This window comes from Tupaia chinensis, unplaced genomic scaffold (genome assembly GCF_000334495.1).
Source record: "Tupaia chinensis unplaced genomic scaffold, TupChi_1.0 Scaffold000113_1, whole genome shotgun sequence".
Taxonomy (NCBI): Eukaryota; Metazoa; Chordata; class Mammalia; order Scandentia; family Tupaiidae; genus Tupaia; species Tupaia belangeri.
In genome coordinates, this window is record NW_006159577.1 from 5,319,367 (window position 1) to 5,327,383 (window position 8,017).

The 8,017-nt window shown below is 45.7% G+C and overlaps 1 protein-coding gene across 1 annotated transcript in view; it reads right to left on the minus strand.

Annotated features, from left to right (window-relative positions):
* The window catches only part of TACC2 (transforming acidic coiled-coil containing protein 2), a 239,069-nt gene that overhangs the window by 174,389 nt on the left and 56,663 nt on the right, over nucleotides 1-8,017 (minus strand). The gene's annotated exons all lie outside the window — the stretch shown is intronic.

Sequence of the window (8,017 nt, forward strand, 5' to 3'; positions counted from 1 at the left end):
TCCCTGCTGAGAGTTTTAAGCCGCTGGGTCCTGGACTTGAACTGAGGTCAACTGTGAGAGTCCCGCGATGTAGCCATTATGCCACCTGCTGGTTCATACTACTCTATTTTCTTAATCTAACAATAACCAAACCGCACAGGTGCAGACATAAAACAAAACTAGTCTAAGTGCCAGCACGATTCGTATCTGGGATAGAGGGAGGCAGTGACTTAGCAGGAAAAAAGGCAAAACAAAGTAAGAACAAAACCGAAGTCCTTGATGTGGTTTAATCTCAGCTGTACCAGCTGTGCTGTGAGTTGGGCAGGGCAGGGCCATACACATTGTCCATCCTCGTAGGCCTGTGCTTGCAGACGACTGTCCAGGTCCAGGAAGGAAGGAAGCAAGGAAGGAAGGAAGGAAAGAAAGAAGGAAGGAAGGAAGGAAGGAAGGAAGGAAAGTAGAAAGGAAGGAAGAAAGGGAGGCAGGCGCCAAGAGCACCTCCTGGGGCCCCATGACTTCATGTTGGAGGAAAAGGGCTGGACTGAGCATGCTCAAAGGTTCCTTTCCGCTTCAGCACTCTGTCCACACCTTTTCTGTTTTCTCTCCACCGTGTCCATGCTCACACAGACGTGGTTTCTCTGTGGCTAACACTGCTCCCAGAGCGTTCTTCCTCCTCCTTGTCTCTCTCACATGCCTCAGGTGTCACCCCTCATATTCCCCAGCACATTTCTCACATCTGTATGTGGACCTTGAGGAGGACAGATAACACAGTTGACTGGTAGGTAAAAGTCACGTACACTGACATTTTCATATTAGTATATAGTCAAGTACCAGAGAAAAGATCTGTGAAATTTAGATTTTTAACAGTGTTCCCCAAAAATGCAGCAAACTGTAGACTCTTTCGTGAGGCCACATAAAGCTGCTTTCAAAGACAATGACGACTAAGTTAAGCAGCTTAGCCAAGGCACACGGCCAGTAAGAGGCTGATGGGATGTGAATGGGTCTGTTTTACTCGACTGTCTCCCATTGGTGTAAATGAAAGGAGTGTCAGTTACTAATGTCATGTAATGTCAAACACAGGCACAGCCACAGTGATGCAGTCAGCACCAGCACCTGGGAAGCTGGAACAGCAGGGCAGGCCCAGGTTCCGTTCCCAAGCCAATCTGAACACATGGGGCATGGTTGGGTACACCTATAATCCTAGCTAACTGAGACATTAGGTCAGGAGGATCATGACACAGTGAGACCCTGTTAAAAAACACCTATCTCAGGACCAGCAGATGTCATAATGGTTATGTTGCTGGATTCCCATGTAGTTGACTGCAGTTCGAGTCCTGGACCCTGTGACTTAAAAAACTTAAGTTGGGCGCATGTGTGTATCTAAGATCCTGAGAGGAGAATGGAGGAGAAGGAATTGGAGCATGGCCATACCCCCTGGGGGTGATTTCTCACTTTCTGTCTCTCTGTCTGTCTCTGTCTCTCTCCGTGAGCATATACGCCCTATAACAAAATTCTAAAACAACAACAACAACAACAAAAAGAAAACGGCATGGTTTGAATCCTGGACTTGGAAGATTAAAAAACATGCTGAGAATATGTGCATATGTGCCCAAAATTTTGAGAGGAGAATGGAGGAGAAGGGATTGAGGAGTGACTATCTGCCCTGTGGGGGGTGCTTTCTCACTTTCTCCCTCCCTCTCTCTCTCTCCCCCTTCTTCCCTTCCTTCCTCCCTCTAGCGAGCAAGCATGCCCTATGTTAATTTTTAAAAATTATTTTATTAAACTTTATTTTATTTATTTATTTATCTTAACTTGACCAGAGAGGGACAGAGTGAGAGAGAGATAGAGAGAGAGGAAAGTGAGAAAGCAAGCCGCCAGGTCTAGGACTTGAACCACGGTCAGCCATGTGGGTATCCAGCACCTTTAACCACCATGCTACCTGCTAGCCCCAGCCCTATGTCAATTTAAAAAATAGCTATCCCTTATGCCCATTTAAAAATAATAATAATAAAATCAAACCCAGAAGGCTCTTGGGGGCGGGACCTGTTGGACTGGCAGTATCCATTACAGGAACTGCACCCTCCCCCCGCCTTTTTCTTAATTTTATACAATTGTAGCTACCCTCTAAAAACCTTATTCTTAACCTTGGAAACACAAGGTTGCAGCTGGTAATTTTATAGGGGGAGGAGAGGGAAGGAAGAAACAGAGACTGAGTGGGAAGGACCTGTGGGAGGAAAGCAGAGACGCAGACCCAGCGTGGCTTTAGGTCCAGCCAGGGCTTCCTCGGCCGGGAGCCAGCTGTCCGCTCTGTCCTCTCTCCTTCAACTTTTCAACCCAGCTGGCCTTCGTGAGCTAGCCCAGCTCTACACAAAGACTCTACGCAATGGGGAAAATTAGGTCTCTTAAACTGAACTAATAATTGAAATGATACCTTTCCAACCACTTGCTTAAATGGAAAAGAGGGAGAGAGTCTTCCTTTAAATAAAACCTTCAGCAAAAACAAGCTTGGCGATGTCCAAGATTGATCCAGAACTGCGTATCTGAATGATAATGGTATGTAAGCAAAATGCCAAATTCAGACTTTCCACCAACAGAGACGATAGGTGAAATCAGTTCGACCATCTTCTGAAGAACCACCTAAAAACAAAGGGAGTCCACCTCTAGGTCCCTGCCTCTTGCACAGCGAGGACCACACAATGTATGGAAATGCTCATGAGCCACTTGTCAGCACTTGCTACTCAGAATGGGGTTCATACAGACGGGAACGAGGTCGTGCCCAGAGTAATGCAAGCTACAGGATACCCTGGCACATCCGCTAACAACACCAATCTGACTTCAAAGTTGGGAAATAAAGCAGTAAACACACTTACGCTACCTGCATCTGCATGTGTATGAGAACAGGTTATCAAATTATCCTGCACTAAGGTAGAAAAGAAGACTTTTTTTTTTTAAAGAGAGATTTTTGCGGGAAACAGCAGTTAGTGTAATGGCTATGTCGCTGGACTCCCACGTAGTCGACCGCAGTTTGCGTCCCAGACCCGGTGGCTTAAAACTCATGCCGGGCGCGTGTGCGTGCGTGCCCAAGATCCTGAGAGGAGAATGGAGGAGAAGGGATTGCGGCGTGACCATCCCCCCTGGGAGGTGATTTCTCGCTTTCTGTCTCTATGTCTCTCTCTGTCTATCTGGCGAGCGCACCCGCCCTATAGCAAAAACCTCTCCAAAAAAAAAAAAGAGAGATTTTTGCTAGGGCACGTGTGTTCACTGGAGAGACAGAGAGAGACAGAGAGACAGAAAGCAATAAATCACTTCCCCCAGCGGGGATGGCCATTCCTCAACCCCTCCTCTCGGGATCTTGGGCATACACGCATGGGCATACTCGCACTTCCCCCCAGTGTGATTTTTAAGCTGCCAGGTTTGGGACTCCAACGGCGGATGGCTATGTGGGAGTCCAGCAACATAACCATTACATTATCTGCTGGTCCCAAAATTCATTTCTTAGATATTGAATCTGATATGTGGCTTCAGCTCTATTCTAGTCAGCAGAATCTCCAAAATTTAATAGATTCCAAAGAAGCATATCACCTAACAAGCAACAAGAAAGTAGAAAGTATGGTTTTGATGTAGGTCGCTCTTCTTATGGCAACTTATAACACTACTTAGATGATGAACTACAATACAATGTGGTCTCAAGGAAAGACACATAAAGTTTTACAATAAAACATGATCTCAAAGAAATTCAAATTGCAGCAGCCACTATGGGCTACCCAGTAGGGGGTAAAAATGAATTCATCCTCCTCTATGTTTAAGACATCTTAGCAGACAGAGAATTCAGTACTGGAAAAGAAAGCTAGCTAGGTTGGAACCGCAGCCATAGGAAAACAGACTGAGATCCTCAAAAGAGTCTCCGCACAAAGTGGGACCAACAGTTGGTGTGATGGCTATGTTGGTGGACTCCTATGGAGTTGACTGCAGTTTGAGTCCCGGACCCAGTGGCTTACACTCACGCTGGACGCATGTGCGTGCCCAAGATCCCTAGAGGAGAATGAAGGAGAAGGGATCGTGATGTGGTCATCCCCCCTGGGGGGTGATTTCTTGCTGTCTCTCTGTCTTTCTGGCGAGCACATGCACCCTATAGCAAAAATGGCTCAAAAAAAAGAGTCTCCACAGGAGGGAGATATGGTCTGCACTAGAGAAACCCTTCATGAAACAGCAGAGAGCCTAGCACCCACCGAGCAGCAGAACGTGCCAATGTGGCACTTAATCGATGGTATTATTTAACACTCATGACAATTCGTGGGGCTGGGTATGGTGCCATTGTTGCCATCCCTGTTCTACAGACGAGCAAGCTGAGGTGATGAACGTAACTAGTAGGGCACAGAACTGGTCTGTGCATTCAAAACCCAGCCATGGACTTCATCACAGCCCAGTTCCTGGCAGGGCCCACTCAAGTCTGATCACCCAGTCTCCTTCAGACAGCACATTTCATCTTCATATGCAGCACCTTCTATGGAGTTGACTGCAGTTTGAGTCCCGGACCCAGTGGCTTACACTCACGCTGGACGCATGTGCGTGCCCAAGATCCCTAGAGGAGAATGAAGGAGAAGGGATCGTGATGTGGTCATCCCCCCTGGGGGGTGATTTCTTGCTGTCTCTCTGTCTTTCTGGCGAGCACATGCACCCTATAGCAAAAATGGCTCAAAAAAAAGAGTCTCCACAGGAGGGAGATATGGTCTGCACTAGAGAAACCCTTCATGAAACAGCAGAGAGCCTAGCACCCACCGAGCAGCAGAACGTGCCAATGTGGCACTTAATCGATGGTATTATTTAACACTCATGACAATTCGTGGGGCTGGGTATGGTGCCATTGTTGCCATCCCTGTTCTACAGACGAGCAAGCTGAGGTGATGAACGTAACTAGTAGGGCACAGAACTGGTCTGTGCATTCAAAACCCAGCCATGGACTTCATCACAGCCCAGTTCCTGGCAGGGCCCACTCAAGTCTGATCACCCAGTCTCCTTCAGACAGCACATTTCATCTTCATATGCAGCACCTTGTGCTCCTAGGACACGCACCCCGGTGTTGGCAGGACTTTCTCTGACACCTGCCCAGGTCCACGTGCATGGCTCCCTTGTAATGAACAAGTTCATCAACTGGAAAGAGGTACTGAACCTCCTCTTCAAGGAAAATAGGCTTCTTAACATTTATGTTAAACCAATAGGAATGAATGTGTTTCCTGGGCAGGGAAATGCGGGCCTTTGGGGTCCCCGTGGAAAGGGTTGGCCTTCAAATCAGTTCTCGATAGCTGTTAGATCTCTGAAAGTGTCTGGAGTGTTCAGTGAGGCAGCTGCTCAGCACACTCAGCTCGGGGCTTGGAATGTGGCAGGTTCGACCTGAGATGTGCTGTGAGCACGACATACACACCAGACCCCGCTACAATGGCACTGGTGATAGCAGGCTGTCTGCTGTGCCTGTACACATGGCCTGCCAGGGCTCGGATCCCAGGTCATACTGGAACACGCAGGGTCCTCACACATGTGCGCCCATAACCCTGCCTGGCTGGATGGCTGGGGAGGGGATCGCAGTGAGACCCTGTCGTGGGCACCTGTCTTTCTCACACATACATACGCTCTCAAAAAAAGAAATAAAATAAATAAACTTTTAAAAATGCACATCAGATTTCAAACACAGTATGAGAACACGAATATAGACTACTGACTCAATAATTTTTATATTAGTTACTTATTGAACAGTAGTCCTTTAGATACACTGGGGTCAATAAAGTATATTATTAAGGTTAATTTTTCTTTTTTGTTTAGTTTTTTTTAATGTGGTTATTAGAAATTTTAAGATTATATTTGTGGTTTATGTTATATTCCTGTTGGATAAAACTGGTCTGAACCCTTCCAGATACCTTTGATTATCCCCAAATATAAGATGGAATCTGCTGTGACCTGTTCACCTCTCCCCCCATCATTCTCCTTAGGAGAAGGAAAGCCAAAGGTCACCCCCCGACTGGCCGGAGAAGAGAATTCAATTAAAATTCTTCCTGGAAAGCCTCAACCCATGCAGGGCAATGGAAGCCCTAAGAGCCCAAAGCACAAGGAAGGCCTGCCTGCTACCGTCCCATTTCCTTCAAGGGCCAGGGAAAAGCAAGGTCTGGATCACATGATCTATTAATAAGTAGAACATGAGCCATGTGCACACAAGGCACGTATATAATTTTTAAAATGTGAGGAGCAACTTAAAAACACAAAGAAAGGACAGCAGGTGGCACAGAGGTAAGGGCTCTGGATCTCACGTGGCCAACTGTGTGGTTCAAGTCCCAGGCCCAGGAGCTTGAAAAACACACTAGGTGTATGAGTGTGTGTGCCCGAAATCCCAAGAGAAGAATGGAGGAGACAGGACTGTGGTGTGGCCATGCCCACTGGGGAGTAACTTCACATTTTCTCTCTCTCTCTCTTTCTCTTTCTCTCTGGCTAGTACATGTACCCTATGGCAAAATAAAAACAGAAATGAAAAAAAAAGTGAAATTAATTTTAATAATACATTTTAACCCAATATATCCAAAATATCATTTCATATATAATCAATGTTAAAAATGATTAATGATGTGTTTTTTAAAGAATTATTTATTATTATTGCTATTTTTTCACATGAGTTTTGCCAGAGAGAGAGGGAGAAAGCAAGCTGCCAGGACCAGGACTCAAACCACAGTTGGCCAAGTAGGAATTCCAACACCTTAACTACCATGCCACCTGCTGGCCCCAATGATGAGCTTTTATACTATATTACATATATACATAATACTAAATCTTCAACATCTGCTATGGATGTTACACCTACAGCAAACCTCCATTCACCTGGGACCTCTTCACAGTGGAGTGCGCAGCTCAAAAGTCTCAACAGGAGCAAAGTGAACAGAAACATGCCCAGAAAGCTAAGATCAGCCATACAACTTCAGCCATTAAACATGAGTAAAAAATTTTGAAGGCAAAGGAAAAAACTCTTTAATACTGAAACTGGGAAAATCGTGAGTGAAAGAACACTAGACTATTAACAGTAATCATGAAGTGGTGTGGTTGTAGATTTTCTTTTTACTTATACTTTTCTAATACTTTTTATTTATACTTTTGTTTATGCTTTTCCTTACAAGGGTTCCAGGAAAATAATAATTCCTAATACTAATTTAGAAATTTTAATTTTAAAATTTCAAGTGTTTAAAACCCCGAGCTGTGAAATATTTATTGGATTACTAGATGTGGCCCTGAGTTCTCCCAAAAGGTAACAAAACAGTGAAGGACACTGAAAAAGAAGGAGCCAATATAGTCCTTCATAAGGGAGATTTTTCCCCGGTAGAGGGAGATTTTTCTACACCCGAACTGGGCACGTAAAACAGTACACACCAGCAAAGGCCACAGGAAATGGTATGCTATGTCAGCAGCAGAGACGGGTGTCCAGGGCAGCTTACACTGGCTTCGGTTTGGCAACACACGCCCACCTCCACGCTGCCTCGGAGTTATGAGAGTCACTATTGTAGGGCACCAAAGGCAGTTGGGTTCCGTGGAAGTGTTCAGACTCGAAAAACAGGTGATCATACATTCTTTCCGCATGTGCAAAATATGAATCAAATCATTGACAAAATGCCTGCAGCTGTTTGGTAGGCTACACAGGTACTCATTTAAAGTCTGACCCCACCCCACTCATATGCACAGGTGTGTGTGCACGTGCACGCGCACACACACACACACACACACACACACACACACACACAAAGTACCAGGACAACCGAAGGTCTAGGTATGCTACAAAGCTCACTACTGTTGTGTCTCTTGTCCAGAACATCTCCATTTCCCCAGAAGGATGAAACGTGGAACAGCAACTTCTGCACAACCATAGGTGTCATTTCGCTTAGGAAAGAACAGGCAGGCACACTTCAAGTGTGAAGATCTGAGGTTCACAGTTACGTTTGCCATTTGTCCTCCTCTGATCTCGAGGTCTTTATGGAGGGGGGACAGCTGTTGGTGATGAGCCATTCCT